General features: G+C 45.1%; 1 long non-coding RNA gene across 1 annotated transcript; it reads left to right on the top strand.

Annotated features, from left to right (window-relative positions):
* Nucleotides 1-929: 929 nt before the first annotated feature.
* Nucleotides 930-11,168, top strand: LOC113593430 (uncharacterized). Its single transcript, XR_008296410.1, has 3 exons — nucleotides 930-1,641; nucleotides 2,316-2,438; nucleotides 3,667-11,168. It is a non-coding gene; the product is annotated as an uncharacterized LOC113593430 (long non-coding RNA).
* The last annotated feature ends 1,454 nt before the right edge of the window (nucleotides 11,169-12,622 follow it).

Here is a 12,622-nt window from a genome sequence, read left to right on the forward strand (position 1 = left end):
GTAGCAGGAATGCTGAGGGATGGAGAGTAGATCATAGGAGACCATAAAGATCGTTGAAGAACTTTGTGGGGACTTTGGTTTTGCTCTGAGATGGTAGCCACTGCAGGGTTGGAGCAAAGGAGTGACATAAGTTGACTCAAGCTTCACGGGCTTTCTCCGATCACTGTTCAGAGGCCAGGGCTAAAGCGGCCGGGTCGGAAGCAAGGAGACCAGCTGAAAGGCTGTTGCAACATTCCAAGCTAGACAAGCTAGATGGTGGCTTCGACAAAGCCAGGGAGTGGAAGAGTCGCCTTTCTCCCCGCATGGCTTCTCTCACCAGATGACAGCCGGCCTCTCACACGTGTTTACAGAACCTCAAGCAATGGCTTTCTCCTGCACAAGGTGGACTTTCCTTTCCCCCACTCCGCCTGTGTGGCTGAGATTCTCATTCCTTCTGCTCCCCCTGCCCCCCTCTGCTACTTCCCACACATCCGCCCTGTGCCTGGCCCTGCACATCCCGCCCTCTCCCTCTTCTGCCGCCCTCTTTTCGTCCCGGGACTTGCTCGCGGTGGCCCCGCGGCTTGCTCTCGCCTGTCGGTCTTGGTTGCTTGCTGTCACCTTCTCAGACACCTGTCTGCCCCAGTGTCCCATCCGTTGTGAAACAAAAGGCCTGAGTATGCTAACGGCTGCGTGCAGACACACGGCACGTCCTCCTTTGGTTCACCCCGAAGCCAGAAGGATGGCAGACCGACCCCCGGTTTGCACTTCTGCCAGCCGATGGGAATCCGAGCCTGGCTTAGGGGAACGTGTGAGCCATGGGGGCAAACACGTGGAGCACGGCACTGAACACGGGGAAGAGATAAGGGATTTTGTTTGTGCACCGCGATGTCAGGCGCTCAGAACCCAGGATCTTGTGTAGTCTTCCCACGGACTCTGGATAGGTCCAGAGAGCAGAAGGGGATGTCACATCTGGAGGCAACGGATGCCTTTATTTTCAAAAAAAGGCAATAAAAGGAAAGGCTTGGTTTCTCAGGTCGGGGCATGATTGAGTCAACGAGTCAAACCGGGGAGGTCTTCTGTGCCTCAGCCAGTGCCAGGCCCTAGAGATGTGGACATCTAAACCAGAGTTTCCCACAGCCTGTTCTGGGTGCTTCTCTTTGGCCCACGGAGGGAAGGGGTGTGCGATTGCTTTCCCATGACAGTAAAATGCAGCTAAGCAGAAAGGACGTGGGGCTCAGGGCTGGAAAAGACATTTATGACAACCTGGAAATGCAATCCATTTGGCCCAGTCCAGCTCCACGTGACAAGTTGGGGCAAGAGTTCCATCTAACGATAAAATAACTCCTTTTCGTTGCACGTGGTTAGGTCTTCCCCGGGCCCCACAAGGTGCAGGGCTCCAGGGCAGGTGGGTTGTGCCTGGGGTGCAGGAGTGCTCCGAGAAGGGTGGTGCCCGGGTAGCTCTGCCTTGTGCACTAACCGTCCAGTTAGAAGACCATTTACACCTTGTCAGTATTTTAAAAAACTGGTAATTCTCTCCCCTCCGGTGCATTATTTCCACCTTACCGAATCTGGAAAGGAGGCCAAAGAAGTTGCCGAAGAAGTTGGCATTTTCAAAGCCAAGAGCCCCTTTTCTTCTGCTGCAGGAGCCTTCTGGATGCTGGTGTAAGTGTGGCCGTGATGGTTAATTTTATGAGTCGACTTGGCTAGAGCCTGACCATGCTCTTAAGTTGCATTCAGAGCAAAGACTGAGTTTTCCCAAAGAAGAAATTCTGCCTCCCGACTGCAACATAGAAACCCTGCTCGATTTTCCAGACTTTGGATTCAAGTGGCATTGGAGGGGCATCTGGTAGTTGACTACCGGCTTGGAAGGGAGACCCCATGGCCCGTTGAGTGTCCAGCTGAGTGTCAAGCTGGGCTACGCAGAAAGGCTGCAGGGTTTTTAGCCGCTCAACTTTTTGCAACAGGATTTTCATTTTGTAGGACGCAACTGATTGAGTGCGAAAGAATATGAGCAATGGAGTCAAAGAGTCCCGTGGTATGCCTGTGGGCAGATTCCAGAAATTCTACGAGCCTCGAGCCTCAGTGCCATCCTTTGAGAACTTTGGACTAAGTTGGAGTGTCCATACTTTTCTCTGCAGAACACCTCCCCTTTTATTTACTTTTGCCACACAGAACCTATGTCTTGAAAGATTTTATTCACCAAATATATCGAGAGATATAGCAAATAAAGTAAATAAAAAATTTGCTTTTTATTAGTTTATATTGGTTTTGTTAATTTATTTTATTTTTGCAAAGTGATAGTGGTACATGTATTAATTTATTTAACTTCGATTTAGGTACATCAGAGACTCGAATGCCAATGAGAATAGCTAGCTAGTCAGCAGGAGATGGCCAGTCTTAACACTTCATTGTGTTCATAAAATCCTGATCATTAGCAAAGAGGCAATTTTAGACTTAAAGTAAGTGAACGACATACTAATATTGTTATACCTGGTTCTCTTTTTGTCAACTTTTGCCTACCATATTATTTTCTAACCTTTTATTTTTCACTGATGTTTTTGTTTTAGGAGTGTGCATTATGATACATGAAGCTGTATTTAAAAAAATCTCAGACTCTGTCCTTTAATAGAAGAGTTTAGCTCATTTACACTTTTGTGACTCCCAGCATGTTTGGCCTAACCCTCGTGCACTGTTGGTGGGAATGCAAACTGGTGCAGCCATTGTGGAAGACAGCACTGAGGTTATCCATGCCAAACTAATTTAGACAACGTTCATTTCCTCTATGGATATCTGAACTATTGAACTAGTTTAGGGACTACAATAGTTTCTTTTCAGGACTCTTTAGGATTCGAAAATTCCACAGTGTTCTTCATTGGAACACAAGGATGCTGGAACCCTGCCCTGAGTATTCCCTAAGGTAGGACCTATTCAAGAAGCAGGGTGCATCTGTAGAATGGGATCACAGCCCGTGAGGCTTCCTTTGGGGTACTTGTCCCTCTACCTTCCTCTGTGCTTCTGGAACTGTCCTGCATTGCTTTCGAATTTGTCCTTCCAGACCCTGGCTGAGGTGATGACTCTCTAAGTGAACTGTTTTCACATTACTTTCTTTTTTTTTTTTTGAAAATTTTTTTAATGTTTATTTGTTTTTGAGAAAGACAGAGAGACAGAACATGAGCAGGGGGAGGGGCAGAGAGAGAGGGAGACACAGAATTTGAAACAGACTCCAGGCTCTGAGCTGTCAGCATAGAGCCGGATGCGGGGCTCAAACTCACAAACCGTGAGATATGACCTGAGCCGAAGTCGGACGCTTAACCGACTGAGCCACCCAGGCGCCCCTCGTATTACTTTCTAAGACACAGTTGCGTTTGAGTAACCCTGGAGTAGCATTACACTATCATCCCTCCCTCTACCCCTCCTTCCCTCCCTCCCTCCTTCCCTCCCTCCCTCCCTCCCTCCCTCCATCAAATATCTATGCAGTGCCTTCCACTTACCAGTTCTTACTCTGGGTGCTATTAGGGCAGGTCACACAAGTGTACAAGATAAACTATTTGGGAAGTCTGTCACCCAGAGAAACTATCTACCCTTGAGGACCGAAGGTGGCAATTCTAACCTATTTATTTTCTGTAGAGGCTCAGCTCTGAAAATCATAGCCTTGTATTCATTCTGGTTTTTTCTTTGTCTCCACAGGGCTGGGCTTCCTGCCTAAGAGAGAGGGCTTCCTGTGTCCTAAGAGAGACTCCACTGGGGGTGCCATTCACCTCCCCCTCTCAATCTTCCCTGCAATCGTGTGTGTGACAGCAAGGACTCATGTTGACTCCTTATCCTTTCTGTGAGCCATTTGATCATGACTGTTTTCCTCCTAGTTGTTGAAGATTCCTTTTCTTCAGGTGTGAGCCTTTTAAGGACGGAGCTTAGCCTGGAACCACGGGGATATCCTCAGATGGACATACCTGCAGTCTCCAGAGTGGCTTTTCCCCTGGAACGAATAGCTCACGCTTCACTCTTGGGCAAAGGCTCCTGCTGCTCATAAACATATGACCATGGCCTACATGCACACTGCAGGTGGTGGCACAAGCCGAGTTCCTGGTCCTTAACTTCCCTTCTGAATGTAACTTCATGTCTCCCCCCCTTGGGAAAGAGGTTAAAAACCAAAAATTAAGTAGTGTAATGAGTGCCCTGAAGAGGTAGCTGTGGTGTGCCAAATCACCTCCTCTGTCCGCGGTGGTGGGTCGGGTCGGGTTCGGCAAAGGCTTCCTAGAGGAGGGGGTGTCCTATGAGGCCCGAGTGGTCAAAAGGAATTCGCTGTACACTGGAGAGTTTCAGGCAGAGTGAACACCTTGAGAGGTGGTCCAGTTCACTGTGAATCAGTTCTCTGTGCCAGGAACATGGGGCATGCTGGAGGATGTGATATGGGGATTCAGGAAAGGTAAGCTGGGGCCATGAAGAAGGAGAATTTCTCATTTTCAGTCCTGGTGTATTCCCATGGGCGCAGGAAGGAAGCGCCTGGATCAGTAATCCTTTCCTCCGAAAGAAATGATTTTCCTCTAAGGGGTACTTCCTGGTACCCTGGTAGGTGGGTGGGGTCCCCTGCTATTATCCTACCCCACCTTACAGAACGCCAGCCTAGCGATTGAAAATTCACGTTGCAGAATCAGCGGATACTCTGTAAAAGCAACCGTGTGGTGTGGGGACAAAAAGCCTGGAAAGCGTGTAGGCAAAAAGCAGTAACTGTCCGGGTGATGTCTTTGATGGCGGATTTTATTCTTGCCTCTACGTTATGCGTTTTCTTTGGTTTTGTTTTACCAACTTTAAAATTATATTTAAAAAGAATTGTATTTGAATTATATTAAAAAAAGATAGCTTGGGTCTCATTTCTAGGTCACAGCACGAGAAACCCATCTCCCAGGTGGCATTAGTCTTGGCCTGTACTGTATTAGCAGAGGCTCTGTTGGTAAATCATAAGGCCCCAAACTGAGGTCTGTAGAAATATAGGTGATTTCTCTGTAATGGCAAGAAGTGTTATCCTGTATCAGCCTAACGAATTTGCTCTTTTCCTTTTTTATGGCACCCATTAGGGTGTTTCATTCATGGTGTTGCCATTTCAGAAAGTGGGAGGAAATTCGGCAACACTGTTTGCGGTATGCCTGCAGAATCTCCTGCTGGCTGGGGGGTCCCAGAGAGCTGTGTGTCCAGCATACAATATCCTTTGTTTAAGCATCTGTATCTTTCCCTCGCACAGGCAATCAGTGCAAGGAGGCAATCACGTTTGCTACGCTCATGCAGCCCAGGGATCGAAGCACAATTTGGCATCTTTGTCATTTTCAAAAATCAAATCTGCCTAGGGACCAAGTTCCAACAGCAGCTGGTTTTGCTTTATGTTTTATTTAAAGACATTTAATTTTGAGCCTTGCATGTTTCCAATTTTTCTTTCTTTTTTTTTAAATTTTTTTTTTCAGAGCAGCCGGTGTGCATGTATAGAATACCATCAATTTATGTGTAGTAATCCTTTTATGGGTGGTCAAATAGGAGCAAATCAGATTAAAGTTATGATAGTTATTCATGATTTTTTTTATTTTACTTAAAATAATAGAAACTATACACCAAATATATAAAATACTTACTCCATGGCAGGCTTTGGGCCAAGTGGTTTATATACATTCTCTAACCAAGCCTTACCAGAATCTTAGGAAGTAGACAGAGAAGTTAATACCCATTTTATGGGTGAAGTCTTGGAGGGGTAATGACTTGTACAAGTTCTCGTGTCCAATCAGTAGGAAGCTGAGACTTAAAAAAAAAATTTTTTTTAATGTGCATTTATTTTTGAGAGAGAGAGAGAGCAAGGAAAGGGCAGAGAGGGAGACACAGAATCCAAAGCAGGCTCCAGGCTCTGAGCTGTCAGCACAGAGCCTGATGCCAGGCTCGAACCCACGGACCGTGAGATCATGATCTGAGCCCAAGCCAGAAGCTCAACAGACTGAGCCACCCAGGTGCCTCAAAGCTGAGACTTTAACTGACACATGTGTTTGATGCCATGTCATATACATGAAATATAATCTACGTGATACCACATACGTGTATATATGTGTATATACCCATATACGTCTTATCTGTACATAACACTCAAACTTTTAAACCACATTTCCTCCCTTTCTCCTTCTCTTTCAGTGTTTCTACCTCTCAGCCTCTCTGCTCCTTCTGATTGTTGCCCAGCCCTGCTTGTCATACACAGACTGGGACCTGGGTGGGCAGAGCGTCAGACCGGTGCGCATCCTACGTGGCTCTTACAGATCACCGAGGCCCAAAGTGGAGGAAGCTCGTGATCTTGACGCCGGCCATCTGGGGGGTTCTCCCTTGGCCCTGCTGTTTGCTGGTTGCACATTATTGGGCAAGTCCCTCAGGTCCTCTGAGCCTCAGCTTCCTCATCTCGCGCTGGTTGGTGCTCACCAGAGTCGGTGGCTTATGTGCCCCCTATGTGAGCGTTACCCATGAGAAGGGCTGTGCATGTCACTCTGCCTCTCCTCTGGGGCCTCTGTGATGAGGATTTATCTTTCAGGGGAGACAACAAAGAAAAACAGGAACCGCCGCAGAGCCAGAATCCCAGAAGAGCAGGAGTCAGAAAAGGTCACATGGGATCCAGCACGACTCCAGACACCGGAGTTAGTCACCATCCCAAGGCGGAGGCATCTGGTTTTTCCTACTCCAGGAATTCGTCATGAAAACAGCCTCACCACCTTCTGCTTCTGCTTCTACCAAACCTGCCATTACTGATTAACTTAGTTCTTTTTTTTATACAGATGTTTTAACATTCATTCCTTTTTTGAAAGACAGAGAGAGACAGAGCACGAGTGGGGAGGGGCAGAGAAAGAGGGAGACACAGAATCCGAAGCAGGCTTCAGGTTCTAAGCTGTCAGCACAGAGCCGGACGTGGGGCTTGAACTCACCAACTGTGAGATCATGACCTGAGCTGAGGTTAGAAGCGTAATGGACTGAGCCACCCAGGCGTCCCACTGATTAACTTCTTTCTATTCCTGTCTCTCTGCCTTGAGGCTTTTGCTACCTCGTGCCTCCTTGCTCACTGCCTTCTCTTCTGAGTTTTTCTGCTTTTGTTTCTGTTAAAGACCACCGGCTCTTTCCGTGGGTCTCACACTCAAACTGCCGAGGGAGAAGATTTAGTTGGTTAGCAGCAGTATTGTGCTGGTTAATGTTCAATAATGGGCTGTCTGTGGGAGGACTGGGTGGGGGGAAAGCCCTGATTTGTAATGTTTGATGATTTCCATGGTGCAAATAATCCCACTGTGGTTGATTTCAGCTATCAACATGATGTCACCTGACTCCTCAAATCCTGAAAATGGAACTGAGAACCAGTATGAGTCAGATCCAGGATATCACGGTCACCCCTGTGTGCCACTGCATAGTTTCTGGTCAGTTTAGGGATCAGCTGATCTTGAACTGGATTTCCAACTTGGTCCACATACATGTGACCAAGGTATTGGGCTCAGATGTTTAATCCGTTTTAAAAAGTCCTGTGACATGTGGGCTTCCTGGTTCATAACAAGCTCCCTAACATAAATATTATTTAACTATCATTTCATGGATGTCTCTGAGGCCTTAATACATGAAGAGGAAAGATACAAAATGAAGATAAATGAGTAAAAATTAGAAAATGACTGATGATACAAGAGAAGTGTAAAAAATAAGCAGGGGGAGTTCAGAGATAATGCCATTTCCAGGTGGAAGCAAACCAGAAAGGCTTTTGGATTACCTAGAATTTGGACTGAACCTTTAAGGATGGCGGGACTTCGGAGCTATAGAAACAGGGAAGGGGGGAAGTAGTCAAGATACAGAGAATGAGAACTGAAGAAAAATGTGGATTGGAGGAAGCAGGGAATAAATATGGAGTTAGTGACACTTCATTTCATTGGAGCAAAAGGTACGTGAAGGGAAGGACACGGTGATCATTATTATCAAGGAACACTGTAGAGGGTCTTGTGTGTCAAAATAAGGTGATTGGTATATACCACAGTGCTTTACTCTGTTGCTGTTACCAAATGGAAGCAAAGTATGTTTGTGAAGGTTATATCAATATCATGACATGGGTCTATTGGAATAGAATTTACAAAACTTCTGATATTAACATGGTGCTAAGTCCCATAAATTGGTTCCATACCCTCTCGATGCTTTTAAACAGCTGACATTATTATTTCTGTTAACTTTTTGTACTGTCTGTTATCAATAAGATGAGACAGATCGCTAGTGGGAATAAGGCTGGGATGAATCCAGAGACCTGGGTTCTGGTCTCTGCTTTGTCACCGACTCAAGGAGCGACCTGAAGAAAAACATTTCATTGCCAACCTTGGTCCATTCTCACATCTCTAATCTTGCAGGGTGGTTATTTGATGGTTGCTTCCCTAGATTTTCCAAGTCTGTAATCACTTACACATAACCTCTTCAAATTATTTCAGATAAAGTCATTCATTATTTGGGTACTGGCACAGGGAAAAGAACTCCATGCCCTTGGCATAGATAAGCTTCCTTTGCTGGAAGCACTGTCAAAGTTCATATGTGACATAGGGGATGAGAATTCTGGTTGATTGAGTTTTCCTGTTAAAGGGAATATTAACTAGTGAAACTCACTTAAACCCTTGCTGTTTGCAGTATGTCTCAAGTATTCTAGTTAACTTTTTTGGCCTAAGAAACCCAACTTTTAAAAATAGGAAAGTAACCATTAAGGACTATACACATGACTGTCACTGAATAATAATAAGAAGAATAACAATAATAATGGCTATTATTTATTGAACGTTTCTTCTCTGCCAGGTACTGACCTGAGAGCTTTACATGCATAATCTCTTAAAATATCGCTAAGACATATAAAAGCCAGGCTAAATGCACCTTGTAGTGGGTTGAAGGGTGGCTCCCCCAAAAGATGTTTATGTTCTAATCCTTGGAACTTATGAATGTGAATGAATGTGATCTTCTTTGGAGAAACATCTTTGCAGATGTAATTACGCTAAAGATCTTGAGATAGAACATCATCTGGGTTTTCAAGATGGGTCATAAATCCAATGGCAGATGTCCTTATAAAATCCAATCTCTGGGGGGAGAGATTGCAGTGATGTGGCTGTGAGCCAAAGATCTGGAGGAGGCAGGGAACAGATTGTCTCCTACAACTTTCAGAAGGGGCTGACACCTTGAGGTCAGACTTTGGGTCTTCAGAACTGTGAGAACATAACATTTTCATCTTTAAGCCACCAAGTTCGTGGTAATTTGTCACAGCAGTCATCAGAAATGAACACACACACACACATATATATTTTTTTACAAATACAAAATGAGGCACAGAAGGGTCATTTAAACTTACCTCAGATCCCATAGTTGGTAAGTGACATAGCAGGAGACTAACCCAGGCAGCTTTAGAGCTTGCCTTCAACCTTAATAGAATGTTGTACCTCATAACTATCTTCATCGAGATCTAAACACTACAAGTCACAGTACACTCTGAACGGTGCTTTGAGAGCATGAGGCAAACATAAGATGCTTTAGGAGTACATCAGGGTACACGTAACCCAGCTCTTGGGGCGTATTAGCGAAGGTATCCTAGAGGAGATGATGATAGTGGGCCGAGTTTCAATGATGAAGATATTTTTCCAGCAAATAAAGTGGGGAGAGTTTTCCAAGAAGAGAGATCAACCAAGGAGGGTGAGAAAGGACAAAGCACCTTTAGGGAATTATAATAGTTAGATGTGGTCCTGGGGGTTCCTGGAAGAGGGATGGGAAATATGACAGAAGATCGAAGTAAAGACCAGCTGATGGTGGGTCTTATGTACCAAGCTAGAGACCATGGAGTCCTCAGGCAGTTGGAGAGGTGGGGTAAGCTGGTGCAGGTCGATTGCATGATCAGACCAGTCTCTTACGGACGTGCAGTGGAGAGTGCCCTGGAAGACAGAAAAGAGGGGGTTGATAAAGAAGCAGATTGGGATGCATGTTAGAGCACTGGAGGTGGTGATGGAGAGGAGAAAGCACATTTAGCGAACATTTTTACATGGGACATGAGTAGGATCCAGTGGCCAGTGGGATGTCAAGGGCAAGAGGAAGGAGGGGCATGGGCTGCCTTGCAGGTTTCAGGTTTGGAGAACCTAATGGTAGTGTCACTGGCTGGTACACGAAATGAAGGAGGCACACACTTTGGAGTAGTGGCAAGGATGGGGTTGGAGACAGAGAGTACTGATGGGTGAGGACCTCCTGTGGTTTTTATTCTGGATACGTGAGCATCTGCATATGGCGCATGGCTTTGGAATTACTGTGGTGGTACGTATTGAATTTACAACGTTCTCTAGAAGAAGGAAGAAGGGAGCCAACACTGACTATATACTATGGGTTGGGTGTCTAACTTACATTGTCTTATCCAGTCCCCAAAGTAAAACTTCCAGGTAAGTGTTATCCGTATTTCATGAATGAGGATGTCAATTAAAATGTTAAAATGATTAAGTAACTGGACCAACGTCGCAGAGTTAGTCAGTGTCTGGGGAGCCCAGATTTTAGATCTCGTCTTCTTTCCTGCTGCCTCCTGGACATGAAGGTAGAGTGCTTTTTGAGTCATATCTTTTCCATTTATTAGATGTATGACCTTTGGAAATTTGCTTAACCGTTCCTTGCCTCAATTTTAGCAGCTGCCAGAAGGGGATAAAAATAATAGTGCTTGTTCTCTTTGACTCAAATAAGGGTCTGTGACTGAAATCTCTGCAAAAAGCCTAGAAAATATACAAGTAATTGTTTGTGTGATTAGCCTAGACTTTTTAAATTTTAGCTTCTAAGGTTAATTCCTGGGTGTAGCAAATTTTCTTGCGAGTTTTCTGATTTCCCCCTAAAAGTTTAGTAGCAATTTTTAATAGAGTTTTTAAAATTTGGGCTTATTTAAATATTCCTATTCAAATCACTCCATGCAGTTTCTAAATGTGCTTCTCTAAAAACCTACAAAACCCCACTCCATTGAAATGGGTTTGTGTTGGCTGCGTGAACACCAGATCTAGCCATTTGCCTCATGAAAGGCGTTCAACAACAGACATACCTTCTGCTAAACTTAGAGGTGATATTAGAAGAAATATCCAGCGTCTCAACTGAGCAAGACAGGCTTAGGTCCTTTACAAGTACCTAGTAGGTACGGACCAATTCTCAGTCATTCTGTGAACTCGGGGAGCCCAACCCACTCACCCCCGGTGAGGCTTTTGCTCTCAGTCATTCCGTAAACCCGTGTCTTTAGTGCAGAAAACATGGGTATTTACTCGATGCTCTACTGGTTCGTCCCTGACCTCTGCCCAGTTCTAAGTTGAATTTGCCTCCAGAAGCCCAGCACGGGAAAAGAACGAGAATGATAAAAACAGCCACACAGCCACATATAAAAGCTAGTAGAACTTTTCAAAGGCATGGGTGTATGTGTGTACACTGTAAAGTAACACTATCTTTTACCCTATCTTTAAAAAATTGTGTGAAGAGGTAACAGCAGAAATGTTGAGAGGACAGTTGTGTAATTAGAACAAATCTCTTTTCTCAGAAGGGATAAATGTTTCCATTACACAACTCTGCCCGAGTCTCTACAAGGGTAATGAAGATAGTAGGGTAGAGGGGAAGGAAAATTAGCCTGGGAACCAGGATAATTATATATATACTTGAATAGCTACCATATGCCAAGCACTGTGTGTTCATATATATATATATACACACACACATATATATATGTGTGTGTGTATATATATGTGTGTGTGTGTGTATATACTTTTTTTTTTTTTGGCGTAAGCTCTTAAGCTAGTTGGCATTGGGCTTTTATTACATGCCACTGAAAGATCACCGTGCCGGCCACAGTGGGCGTGCAGGGTGGAGGACTGCTAAAAGTAGAATACATTCACACTCGAGGTAGAAAAAAGAAACCTTAATTAATCCTGATGTCCCAGAATATGGCATCTTAACCTTTTGAGTAATTCTTACTGGATCTTTTGTGGTCAGTGGTCCAAACTTGAACAAATCACCGAGGCCGGGGTGATAGAATCCTCGCATTAGGTAGGTCTGAGTTATTTGTTCGCTTGGTAGTCAGAGTGAGGGGGTGGTCAACTGTCCCTGATTCACGGTGATGTTGCACTCCACGAGTAGTGGGCCAACAAAAACAGCTGTCCACGGTACCTTTATTACGGGCTAGTCTTAGTGCTAAGGACACTGCAGGGTCCAAGGCCATTTGTCCCATCCTCCTCACTCCTGTGCCTCTGTGTAAATTCTTTGTCATTGAGGACTCCACTCCCATTTCATCATTTCTAAGGCACCTTCCCAGACAGCTTGTACCCACAAAGGCTGTTTTCTCTGATACAGCACATGCTTCACAATCACCAGTTCACCGTAGGCTGCTGAGCCTGAACCTCATCCAATCACTTTTCCGGTCCATTTGCCTCCCCTAATGTAGCCCTCATGTCCTCCTTGTCCCATCACCCTCTCCCATCACCACCTTAGTTCAGACATTCATTTCTTCTCACTTGGAAGACTGGATCGATTCTTAACTTTCGGCCTCCAGTCTAATTTCCCTTTAATCCCCCATTTCCTTTGGGGTAATTCTCCCCGAAGCACACAGCTCTGACCACGTCAACACCGCCTTTGAAAA

This window comes from Acinonyx jubatus, chromosome B1 (assembly GCF_027475565.1).
Source record: "Acinonyx jubatus isolate Ajub_Pintada_27869175 chromosome B1, VMU_Ajub_asm_v1.0, whole genome shotgun sequence".
NCBI lineage: Eukaryota > Metazoa > Chordata > Mammalia > Carnivora > Felidae > Acinonyx > Acinonyx jubatus.